We start from the raw sequence: 13,820 nt of genomic DNA on the forward strand, positions 1-13,820 counted from the left end.
CGGAGCGGGGTCCGTGGGCTCCCTCCCTCCTGCCCCGGCGAGCCCCGAGGGAGGAAGACCCTCAGCCCGTCGGTGATGGCCGGAGCGGTAAATCGAGGGCGGGTTCTGCAGGGAGGTGTCTGGAGGAGAAACGTAATAACCTTCTTTTTAAAATATTTTTTAAAAATAAGTGCTTCTGATTTATTTTTTTTTTTCCTGAAACGCTGTGGTTAGACATATCAATACTGGGGAAGTGCTATAGTTGATTGAACTGCTACCAGTCACTTTTCCCAGGAGCCTGAGGATGCAGACCGAGGGACTCGACTGAGGTGGTGCCCACTGAGGTGTGAAAATGGTGGTAATGCGTAAGGGCGCTCCAAACGTGATGAGATAAATCACGTTATCAAATCTGCGGTTCAACAGAGAAGTCTCTCCCCTGCTGTCACTGAGGTCTCAGAGAATGTAAAGACTGAATTTCCTTCTGCTAGACGGCCCATGCGGGCACCGTCTGGAAGTCTCTGGCAAAGAGGGAAAACAGCCTTCCCTCGATGAGCTTTTCAGCCCATATTGAGATAAGACAGATGTTTGTCACCCGTGTGTTGCGTCCTTTCCTTGTCCATAGGTCAGAGACTGTCAGGCTGTGGTAATACCAGATCAGCAGTTACTTTGTACACAAGCAGACCTGACTGCCAAGTGCCACCCGGCATCCCCGTGGCTTGGTTACCCAGAACCAAGCTACTTCTTGGAATGCGTGATGAGGAAGGCTTGCAGATGTTTTCCTAAGAACTGGGTAACAATGGGATTGTGGCCTGAGAGGTCATGAGCTGGTCATACTCCTTTAATAATACATTTTATAAGATAAAGTATTTCTTGTATCATGTTGAACATTTTCTGCTGGAGCTGTTTTCCACCAAAAGATTTTTAATCTAGGAAATCAAGCCATTCTACAAAAATGGACTAATGTACTTGAGAGTCTATGTGAAATAATCAAAACATTAAGTTAAATGGAGGCTGATGTATTCTATTTCCATAAGATTTAAATGATTCATTTTTACTTTATAATATGGAATTAATAAGCGATGGTAATTATTGTGATGGCAAAACACGATGTTTTCACAGATTAATGTTTCAAAAAAAAAGAAAACAAATATTTTGAAGGAGATTTTGAAATATAGTTAATTCTTTCTCATTTGGGACAAAATTGGGGTTTTTAACGTGGTTATTTCCTGCAGAAAGAAACTCAGAATTTGAGCTCTGATGTTACCATATAAGATGTAATACGCTACAAGGCAGCTGGTTGTTTTACGCCAACAGTCTTCATCATGCCAGAAATGCAGTCATGCCATGTCAAACTGCTCTTCTCTTGGAAAATGTGGTAACTAACTTGAAAGATGCCTTTTTTTGTTATAAATTAGATTGAGGTTTCAGTTTTCAGTCAATTTAAAAAAGAACTCTCAAGCTCAAATCAATACTTAAAAGCTTTTTTGGTGAGGAATTTTAGGGCTCTAGGTGTTTTGTGCCCCCAAATCCTTCATCTTGATGAGGTACTGTGACGCTGAGCTCAGCACGTCAAAAGTAGATCATTAATATTACTAGTTAGGACATCTTCAGCACATCTTCAGCCAGTGATCTCACTATCACATGCCCCGTTTTCAATGAGTACAGAACCACAGGCTTTCTTTTCGAGTCCTAATGCAGGAACTAGCATTACCAAACAGAATTCTGTACCATTTTTCTTGTTTGGGAAAGACGGAAAAAGATTTCTATCTTGTTAACCTGCCAACTAGGCAGCACTGAGTTTTACAATGCTCGGTCCATCCTACTGTAATTACCGCAAATTGTCTGTGTGGGACCTCCTTCCCCACTGAACTGCTGTTCTGTGCCTCAGAAGAAGACTGAAAACCTTAGGATCACCCCCAGGGGCCCGCAGAGAAAACTATGTCACAACTCAGTCTGACAGCTCAAGCCTGCACATACATCTGAGAATTACTGTTATTAAGCATCCCAGCATGCTGATCTATTCTTAGAAATATGATTGTCATCTAAATAAGTACCCATTTGGAATAAAAAAAATATGCATTCCTCCAGCCCCTGTGACTTGACTTGTCAGAGTTCCTTAAACCCTAGCCACCTGAGCTGCTAAACAATCTAAATAGCAAAAATCAGGTAATAGTTCAGTCATCTGCCTCTGTTTTTCACTTTTAAAGTCCATGAGTTTAAGGTAGCCAAAGAGAAAAAGAGGTTTCTCAGGGTGTCTTCATCTGCGTCACAGAATTGAATCACACATGTACCTCTCCATCCTGCCCCAAAGTTGAGTTGTTTCACATAAACTTCTGTACCAAATAAATGAGGGTTGAGCAAGACAGCACATCAGTTACTAACAAGGCTTACGTTAAGTAGAGACATAAAATGAACATGGTATAACATAATTTCTTCTACTATTTTTATTAATTTCCCATGCTTAGTGCGATCTTTTGAGAAGCTTTGTAATGCTCAAGTTTTATTTTTCTTCATTTGGCAAATATCATCCTCATTGGTTATTTTATTTTTGTTATTTTCTCTAGATAAAAGAATCAAATTAGTTTTGGGATGAGACAAACTGCTGTGAATGTTGAAGCTCATTGTCAAGCACAAAAGTATTCGTGTATCAATACTATCAACAACTACAACTTTTTGTTTTTGTTAATCTTGACTCTTTAATAAGTAGTAAGTGCAAAAGATATCTGAGGGAGTCTGTGTTCTGCAGGCTTTTTTCAGGTAACCTTGTAAATGTATTTGTTATATGTGTTGTATGTGTAAAAATGATCTTTTATGTGTCTATTATTTTTATTTTCGTAATAATCCTTAGAGACTGCAAGCCTGAATCCATTGTGATGGGAGCTGTTCAAAGACACACAGGAATACCCTGACCATTTAAAATACAAAAAATAAAAAATTAAAATTCAGGCATAATACAGGTTATGTAAATTCAGCGTCAGAAATGGAATACAGTTTTTCTCAAGTCCAGTCAAAGGACTGTTTGATAAACCAACTTTCTTCATAATGGCTGAAGGAAGAGCAAAGAAAAGCATGGGATCATTTGTTTCGCACGTGGCCCAACTCCGCACCCCACCATGGCTGGAGCACAGTATGCAAAGCGTATAACAATCTAAGGAAACAGAAATAAAGTTGTATTATTGTCTAAATCTTTGGATGATAAAATCTTACTTGAGAGTGGCTGAAAACAATGAAAAGCCCATCTACTGCCAGTTTTGATAGTGAATAAGACAGTAAAAGAGAACAATATGAATCTACCTTAAGACGTTTGCAGAATTTTTGTGAGTTCAAATAATTTTTGAAGGATCTGGCTATGGACTATGGCTAACTGGTAAAATAATTGAATTTCTGAAGATGTCAGACACTGAATATGGCGATGCTGGAAAGGAGAAGATAAATTGTGATTAAAGCTGTCTGAGGTTGTTTTCTGTGCCTTTGTATTAACGTCTCTTTTCCTATGTTACTGAAATACATTAATTTATCTTCTGGTACTTGGTGAGTATATTGAATAAAAATGTAAGGAAAAGTGCTTATTCTTACATTTTTCCAGATCTGCTACATTAGAAAGAGGCACACTAAGATAACACCTGGCTTATTTTTTTAAAGTGTAGTACAGAGAGGTGCATAGGAGCAGCATATGCAGTGTACACAAAATCCTCTCATGATTTTCATTTGCAGAGGTATCCTGTGCTGCAAGATCAAGTCTATGACAGGATAAAATTTTATACTGTACAGTCTGATAAATGTAATTACATTATGGTGTGTAGTATGAAATGCAGGATATAATAATTAGCACCAGTTATAAAAATAACTATAGGTTTGCATATGTGGTTTCAGGTAAGGTAATGCAACATAATATAATCTAATAACTATGACACTGTATCCAGGATAGTATTTGAAAGCATATTTTGATAGATGGACAAGTCTTTTGAAAACATTTCTCACTTCTGTCCTTTGTGCCATGCTGCAACCTACCTCAGACTTCTGGCTTGAGATAAGATTGTAACTTGGCATTGATATGCACAACTCTGGAACTGTTAGTATGTTGAGATGTTTAATTATTTTTTTTTTCTTTTAATGTATGTGTCTGTAATTTATTCACATGCAAAAGTATACAAGCACCATGAAAATGGGAATATCATACAATTCCATATTTATCTGTAATTGGGAAAGGGTTGATTCCTTTCCACACAGCAGAAATTAGATAGTAGGTCTACATAACACAAGAATTAAATAAGAACTTCTTATGTGCAGAAAAATTTTATCTCCAGTCCCATCAACACTGCTCATCCCATTACGGTTGTGTGATAAGTCACCCTCCCACTGGCAAAATGCAGACAAAGAACATTATGTTATTCAATGATAATTTAGAAAGTTGACAGCAGCTAATGTTGCAGAAAGTGGTTGTTCTTCCAACCTACTCCTTCTCACCTGCAGAGCTACAAAGGCAGGAAAGCAGCACACCAGAATAGCAGAAAGGGTCATGCTTGCTGCACTGACAGCCCCTGCTTGTCGCCACCCTCTGTTCCCAGAAGCGATGGGTAGCATTTGGACAGTGACTAGACAAGTCTATTTTTGGTAACTTTTTATCCTGTATTCTATTCTTGTCACTGCAGGGTACTCATGCAAATGTGTATATGGAAGCTACAGTTACAAAGATGGAATTTACTGGAGTGTATTAATTTTTCGACAGTAGATTCTGACAGACAGAAATTATCATGATAAAGATGTCTTCATTTACACAAAGGGAGACTTCTTCTGTTATTCCTAACTGGAATTGCAATTTTTGTAAAGATTATTCTTGTTATCATATTTTTCTGATTGCACATCTGTCACCTCTTTTACAGTCCTGGTGCTATTTCTAGTGAACCTTATTTTTAGAATAATAGAGGAATTTTCAGTCTTAATTCAGAAGCAGTTCACACTGGAAAATGTAATCTTGATTGGCAGGAAAATTGTTTATGGGTTTTAAATTCCTTTCCATCCCAGCTCTGTATCAGTGTATTACCATAACTGCCAGGCACTTTCTTGGTCATCTTGAAGACATCAGCTGCATTCAAAAATCTTAATTTAATATATTCATCTCCTCCTAATCACATTACATATACTCAAGATTCTTCCCTTTATTATTTGTCAGAGGTTGCTACTCAATAAATACCTGTATCTAGATCCTTTCCTTCTGTAAAATCATTCAATTTGTTTACTAATGTCAGTCAAATGCTATTGTACTAGTAGCTTTTGAAAAATATTTTAATTCCTTTTTTCTACTTTCTTTTCTGTTCTTGAATGGATGAATATTACAGAGATAATTAGATACTTCTAAATTTGCAGACACTTATAAATGTTGGCATCATGCATGATTTTAATCTGATCTCTGATTTTTAATTCTGAGGGTGGAGATTTGGGGGAACAACAGGAAAAAAAAAGTTGTCCTACACTTTTACTGAAGATTTTTTTTCCATTTTGATTGGAGTTACTGTTTAGCCAGAAACACCTTTGTGTCTTTGGTCATGAAACCAAGCAATGTCAAGCTTAGTCAATACCTAGGTAGGATACATCCAAGAAAAATAGTAAACATCTAAAGTTACTTCTGGTACTTCAGTAGATGGCACCATTTGCTCTGAGAAGGAACAGAGCTGCTGTGCCCTCCTGGTACCAGGTGGAGACTAAATATAAAGAAGGAAGCTTAAAATTGAAGTCCAGGTTACAACAGCTTTTGATCATGAGCTATCCTGTGACACACATCACAAGAACAGCAGCATCTTGTTCAAACTCCAGCGTGGATAATTAATCATCTGACCTGAATTCCCTTTGCCATTTCAGTCACAATGATCAGCATTTTTCACTTTCAACCAGAACTTGTTTCATGCAACATGTTCATTAAAGAGTTGCTCCATTTCAGGAATGGATGAAGACATTAACATAATGTTTATGATTTTGTTCAGGAGCATAAAAAAGAGTAACAAGGCCTGTTACTCTAGCTATTTTTATGTGAGCATCAATCTCTATTTCAGGTAAGTAGCAGCCTTACTGATAATCTAATGCTTAGTAGATTCCTGAAAACATTGTAAATGGTATTGCAAAGACTGTTACACATACATATGGACCTTGTGGCATGGTGCCACTTTTTAAATTTACCTGCGTTTGTTAACATAGTGATCAAATGTGATCAAGACTAGTCATATTGAACTGGTGATCTTTGAATCACCAATACTTTGGAAGTAAACATTTGAAATGAGACTGGGGGAGTGAAAATGCTCGTGATGGACTGTCTCCAAAATAAGCTTTACTACTGAGTGCTGCCAAAAGAGATGTTGCTGTGGAAGGAACATGCAGATGTTGGAAATCCAACTGAATGAAATTCTTAAAGAGCATCAGGTCCCTCAAGCTTGGTTCCTCTATGGCTTGGGGTTCTGCAAGACTTCTCTGAGTTAGGAAACCTCCGCCGTAACTGGATGGGAAAGAAAAGATGTTGAAGGGGGATGAGCTTACTGTAGATACACAGAAATTAGGCTGTTTGGGTGTTTGTGTCTAAATATTGTTTGCACCCGCAGAACCTCTTTAATCGATTATTTTCATACAGAAATAGTTTTACAGATATCGAGTCCTATTGTGTGTGTCAGCATGGGATGCAAGGGTGGCAACAGCTAGTCTAATCACAGCCACCAATAAAGAGGCAATTGTAATTAACTGCAAAACATAGTAGCAATGAGAAACCAGACAAATTAGAAGACTGGAGGGACTCCAACTACTAGAAAGCTGAATTTCCTGCTATAAGAATAAAAATAACAGAAATATTTTTTTTTGTCTGTATCTAGATCTTATCAGTACAGATTGAAAGTGGAAACATACATTATTCTCTCGTTGATGGAAAAGATGTGAGAAGCACGCCCATAACATCCTGATCTTCAGCAGAACGATTTACAGCTTTTTAATACAAAATCCAATACCCTCCTGGGAAAGGTCAAAACAGAGCCAGGAGCTACTTATCCATTGACCAATCTTAAGATTGTCAGGGAAAGATGCAGGATGTATAACAAGGAGAAAGAATACAAAATGGTGCAATTAAGGTAACAACTGAATAGAAAAATCCCTTTACTGGTGCTACAAACAAGTTTCAAGATCCACACAATTGAAAAAGGTGCAATGAAATGAGTGTACTTAATGCCATTGCAGCATTTTTATAAGCAATTCTCCTAAGGAACAGGTAATAAATATGGAGTCTTTGCACGTTGTTACTCAGCACATAATGCATGAAACATGATTCTTGTGATCTTTTTATCTGGGAGAAAAAAAAAAAAAAAGACTTAGTTGCTCCAGTGTATCTCTGCAAAAGCTATTTTGATGTGCATCAGCTTTGGGAGACAATGACACGATTTTCTTGTGATCTTGCTATCAGGTTACTTCCTTAAGTTATAATATTTTGCTCTCTCCCTGTAGAGCTGCAAGACCTTGCATTGTGCTTCTATTTAATGTGCATATAGCAGCATGGATAACTTCCACTTCCCTTATCTCCTTCAGGCAGCTATTACAGTTCCAGCTCTGCCTTCCACAACCCCTCCCAGATGACTTGCTATATGATTTGAGGTCTCTAGTATGCTATCTATTATAGATGACAAAAAAAACCCCAACAACCTTCTGTAGGAAATTTATAATATCTATGTTCCCTGATACGTCCTTACCATCTAACAGTGATCAGACATGGCATCATCTCTGGGCACATTACTAGAACAGATGACAGAGCAAGATTTAATACAATTCTCCAAAACACTTTCTGGAGCATGCTATTGAACGTTGAGGATTTTGGAGTTCGAAGATACTGACTTAAGATTTCCAAGGACATGGTGAAATGCTAGGGTTTCAACCCCAAGCCCCAAATTAAGGTTAACATATGGGTGATTCCCACAGCCCTTCAAAGAGGGAGAGGTGAGTTTGCCTTTAGGCTTCCCTCCAGGGTGGTGCCGGCCTTGCAGGGAGAGCCATTGGGTAAATGAGCCCCAGGTGTCCTGCATTGAGTAAGCAAAGGTCAGGTGTCCCACTTGGGGATAAAAGCCGGGACCACCTATAGGCAGGGGCAGTGTCTGTCTATGTGGTAGATGCACTTTGCAGTTTTCTGATGGGGAAGGACCTCCTGGGACTGGGCTCCAGTCAGGTTTGGCCTTTGTAAACATGGGCTGTGTAGAGGTTCAGTATGTGGTTTCCTTGGTCTTATGTGTTTGGCTTGTTGACTGGATCGTCTCCTGTCCCTTCTATGGGCGATGGTATTTCACCATTTATTCCACCCATTGTTGGTTGTGTGGTGTCATTGTTGGGGTCAGTGGGATTGATGTCAATTATGTATAATCTGACTTGTTTGTACCCCCAGTGCTCACCCATGTACTGACCTTTTTCTATCAAGTACAATTTGGTTATTGGTTCATCTTTATGCTGGCTGTGTCCTTTATACTAGGCCTGATAATTGGCAAAACACACGGAAAAATTAGTTCTGCCACAGATTCAAGCCCCTAAAAGCAGCTAAATTAGTTCTGCCACAGATTCAAGCCCCTAAAAGCAGCTTTCCTCCTGAAAAAAAAAAAAACACACCAAAAAAACCACCCCAAAATAAAAAACCTAAACCAGAAGGACTAATGTCTTTTGTTTTTATAAGTATCACTTGTAAATATGGAAAAGGATTTTTTTTTTTAAATGTTTAATAAAATGAATGGAAATACATATCAGCTTTATTGCTTTGGTTTTGGAGAAACTACTGGTTTTTCCTTTTTCTCCTGCATGATACACTGCAAAATTATCAAGTTCAGCCGGCTGAACAGGAGCCAGCACTGTGCCCAGGTGGCCAAGAAGGCCAATGGCATCCTGGCTTGTGTCAGCAATAGCGTGGCCAGCAGGGACAGGGAAGGGATCTGACCCCTGTACTCGGCACTGGTGAGGCCACACCTCGATTCCTGTGTTCAGTTTTGGGCCCCTCACTCCAAAAAGGACATTGAATGACTCGAGCGTGTCCAGAGAAGGGCAACGGAGCTGGTGCAGGGTCTGGAGCACAGGTCGTACGGGGAGCGGCTGAGGGAACTGGGGGTGTTTAGTCTGGAGAAGAGGAGGCTGAGGGGAGACCTCATCGCCCTCTACAGCTGCCTGAAAGGAGGGTGCAGAGAGCTGGGGATGAGTCTCTTTAATCAAGTAATAAGTGATAGGACAAGAGGGAATGGCCTCAAGTTGTGCCAGGGAAAATTTAGACTAGATGTCAGGAAGCATTTCTTTCCAGGACGGGTTGTTAGGCGTTGAAATGGGCTGCCCAGGGAGGTGGTAGAGTCCCCATCCCTGGAGGTGTTTAAGAGTCAGGTTGACATAGCGCTGAGGGATCTGGTGTAGTTGGGAACTGTCAATGTTAAGTTAATGGTTGGACTTGATGATCTTCAAGGTCTTTTCCAACCTAGACAATTCTGTGAACTATAGAAAGCTATAGAAAGCTCTGACAGGCGCTTATTTATAGGTTCTATAAATCTAGAGATATAAATTAATGAAGCAGTTTGAGAGAAGGATTGAAAGAATGTTACATACTGACACTGGTTTGAAACATCTGAAGTAGTGCTTTTGTACTTACAAACCCCATAGTTATAAAGTACAGCTTTATGAGTCCTTTGACCTATTCTCTTCATTTACCAAGTGTTGTATCTTCCATATGTTCTGCACCTTTTCAAATAATTCAGTTGTGGTTGTTGTCTAATCATTCGTGGTCTTACTCCATCTCATCCCTCTGCACAATTTGGTCATAAATCATTCCATGTAGAGGGTGTTCACTCCAAAATGCTGCAAGAGCAAACAAAAGTCTTGTTGCCAAACTCATCAACTCTTTGTTTGTAAATGTTGAAGGTAGTGTGATAGTTTTCTTTGGAGTGTGTGCAGCAATGTCTCTGCATGTCAATCAGAATATTTGTGCGGCCCACTCGCTTTGGGATTGCACTGCAGTTTTGGAATTTGCCCATCTGTTTTGTTAATCTCTTTTAACCATTTCCTTGCCCTTTACTCATGTTTTTTCCACTCCAGGTCCTCTTCCTGTTTTACCTCTTGCTTCTATCCTCCATCTACACGATTCCTTGATTCTCTCTGGCTTCTCACTCCGCTTACCCCAATTTTCTCTTGCAGCCTTGCTTTTTGACAGAGTTATCTCCCAACTCCACTTATCTGTGATTGGGATCAGTGATTCTCTGTCTCTTTCTCTGAATAGTCCTGGTCCCATTGTTCATCCCCTATTGTAAAATTCATAGAATCATAGAATGGTTTGGGTTGGAAGGGACCTTTAAAGGTCATCTAGTCCAACCCCTCTGCAATGAGCAGGGACATCTTCAACTAGATCAGGTTGCTCAGAGCCCCGTCCAACCTGACCTTGAATGCTTCCAGGGATGGGGCATCTATCACCTCTCTGGGCAACCTGTTCCAGTGTTTCACCACCCTCACAGTATAAAAATGTCTTCCTTACATCTACTCTGAATCTACTCTCTTCTATTTTAAAACCACTATCCCTTGTCCTACTGCTACAGGCCCTATTACAAAGTCTGTCTCTCAAATTTTCCCCCCTTTGTCAAACACTCCTCCAATTCCCTCTTCCATTTTCTGTACTAGCTCCAGACCTTCCTTTCTCTTGTCACAGCCATGATCTCTCTCTCCAACCATTACCTCTCTAGGCCAATGTTCCTTTCACAGCTCTCAGAGTTTTCCCTTTCCCTTCCCTGTGTCTGGGTCTCCAGACTGCTTTTCTGAATCTTCTGCTTATTTTTGACTTGTCCTTAGGGTATTTAAGTTAGGCAGATTCCTTTCTTCCTTCCCCAGCTACCCAGCAGATGGGAGCATGAGAAGTGGGCTCCAGTACTCAGCCCTGTGGAGGGTAATTGCAGCCCAGCATTGGGATTAAAGGATGAGTCTAGTTTAGTGCTTTATGTCTGGCCAGACTGTGCTCCACCAGCCTGTGGGACCAGTCATATCCAGGTGGAGCAGTGCCAGGGCTGCTGATGCAATCTCGCATGCTGACAATCAACTTGGAAAAAAATTAATCTGAAAATAAAAATTTTATGGTAATCTTACTGTCTGCCATATTCATACTAAACATCTTTCTGATATCACAGCTAATAAAGGATTTGTTTTGGTGGCTTCCTCATTTTGTGCTCACAATTTAAATTAGGAGGGCAAAATCTTATTCCTAGCTACGAGTTCTATGCATGGCATTGTAGATGAAGGTCCTACTTACAGATTGACTCACAGTGGAGCTGTACACTGTGTGGGATTTGAAACTATTCACAGACGAACAGCATTAGGATTGTTACCCAGCAGGTTTACTCTTGGTCTGGACTAAAGTGTAATTGTGTTTTATTGATACAAGAATTATATTGCATGAATGACAGGACAAATATTTAGTCATTTATTTGTCTTGAAGTCTATGTACAAGTAAAATGCAATTTTAGCTGGAATGCTTACTATTGAATGCTACTTTGAGAGTCTCTGAGATTATAGTAACTGTCCAGTTATACTTTTTAGCAGTTTAAGGAGTACCTAGAGTCCCTCTTTTCTTCTTTTTCATTATCATCTGGGAAGATTGGCAAAAAAATTGTCTGCTTAACATGCGACACTCTCTTTCATTGTTTTATAGCATTAAGACAAACTATAGTTGGCAACTCCACAGTCTAGAAAGTAAATAAAGAGCATAGTGAAATGACAGAAGCTTCAAGGTGTTTAGCAGAGAGGGGATTATGGGCCAAGATTCTTGCCAAGACTGCACCAGCAAAGTGTAATGACATTCAGTGCTAAACCTGATTGACAGTCTCTGCTGAATGCATTAAGTGACTGTACTTAAGTACCGGAAATCCCAAGTGTCCAATTTTAAATTTTTTTTCTACTGAAAAGCAGTGTGAAGAGCTGGAGCTGGCCTTTTTCTTTTTGCTTATTGTTTCTGAGCATTTAGGATACATTCAAGTCACCTCTTGAAAAATATAGGTCACACCTCTCAGTCATATAGCCAAGAAAACTGCTCAAAAATCCAGACTCCTGTTTTTTTCATGAAATCTCACCATTTTAGCTCCTGAGATTTAAGAAAGCAAAACACTGGAAAGCTCAATACATTTGAAAAAGTTGGCAAAATTGTGCTAGCATTGACACACACATTTCCCGATAGCAGTCTTCAGAGAAATCAAGGATGTCTCCAGGTAACAGCCACAGTTCATCCCAGCATTTGTAAGATAACTGCAAATAATGAGTGACCCTGAATCTGTTTGCGTTAAAAGAGACCCAAAATTCTTCTTACACCTTCTAGTGCTACAAAGAGAAAAGGTAAATACATGGGTCTTTGTGAGCTCCAAAATGTCAAATCCAGAAATAAACCTCACTATTTTGTTTAACTGATAAATATGACTCATTGCAGATTTTATTGATTGGATTAGCATTAGGTCCTCATGCTTGTTAGATTTGCGTTGAAAAATTATTCGAAAACAGTTTCACAGATGAGAGATCTTAGCTGCAGATGTCCTACTGCAAATATGTTAGCACTGTTTTCAGCAAACATAAACGAACAACAGGAAAATCTCAGCTAAGTCATTTACAGATATAAGTGAACTTTCATACAACAATATATAGCACATATACCACACTAGGAGATTTTAGGAGCCTAGAAGTATGTGCCATATTGATCTTCATGTTCTGTGGAGGCTTCATTGCAAGGTCACGTATACACCTTAATTCATACAGAATAATTGCAAATCTTACTACCAGCCAATTTTATGGCATAGACTAAAGTTTAGCTACTTCTCCTTCAATATCTGGAATGAAGTGACCCAGATTGACTAGTTATATAGTACATAAATCAGAAAACTTTCAACAAAACCTCACTGAAACAACAGAGCCACTTTATAAGAGTTTTGTGTATAGCTACAACCAGTCTATAATTTACTTTAATGCTCAGCAAGAAACACCTTGGAGATAATGGAGCAGAATGAGATACATGCTGACCTAAAAGCAGTAAGACAGCTTGTCTGCTTGACCAATGTTTTATATAATTTAGCTGAGTAAGATCTGGATATTCTTTACTGCTGTCATGAAAACTGTCTGCTACACAGCATTAGCTTATTGGTTTTGCAACTGAAAAAAAAAAAAAAATCAGTATTTTTGGAGAGTGACAGAAGTACCAGGGGTCCCACCTTCACTTACTCATAAAATACCAATGAACAAATGGTCTTTCTGATTTCCAGCATGCTTACTAAAGCACTGTGAAACAGCTGGGAGAAAGATACTAGAAAGGATGTCAAAGTATAATACTTTAAATAGCCACTGATATTTTCCTTCCCAGAAAAGAGATAGGAAACAAGGAGAACACCACAGCTAGTTAATTCAACATCCAAGTCAGCTGTTTTTAAAGGTAACCCTTAGTCACTGACTTCAACGCATCCATATTCAGTCACATTTCAAAAATGCCCTGTAATTCTGAAAATTTCAATTTTGACAGTGTGTAAGACACAGACTGTGTTTAGCACAGAGCATCTTGCAGTTATCACTGATTTCAGTGAGAGGTTCAAGTTCCCACAGAATGGATTAATGAAGTCACAAATTTTAATATCAGAAAGGGCCATTATGGTAATCCGGTCGGACGATTTTGAATTCTGAGAGAATGTCAGTAAACATTGCTTGCATGGAGCCTATAACTTATAGCTGAGCTAATGCATATCCATAGGAAGGCTATCAGTCTTGATTTAAAGACTTGTGTGACAGTGAACCTATCACATCCTATATAAAGTGCTTCACAGTTAGTTACCTCAGATTTCAGGTTT

The sequence above is a fragment of the Athene cunicularia genome, assembly GCF_003259725.1.
Source record: "Athene cunicularia isolate RWA chromosome 2 unlocalized genomic scaffold, athCun1 chr2_part1, whole genome shotgun sequence".
Lineage (NCBI taxonomy): Eukaryota > Metazoa > Chordata > Aves > Strigiformes > Strigidae > Athene > Athene cunicularia.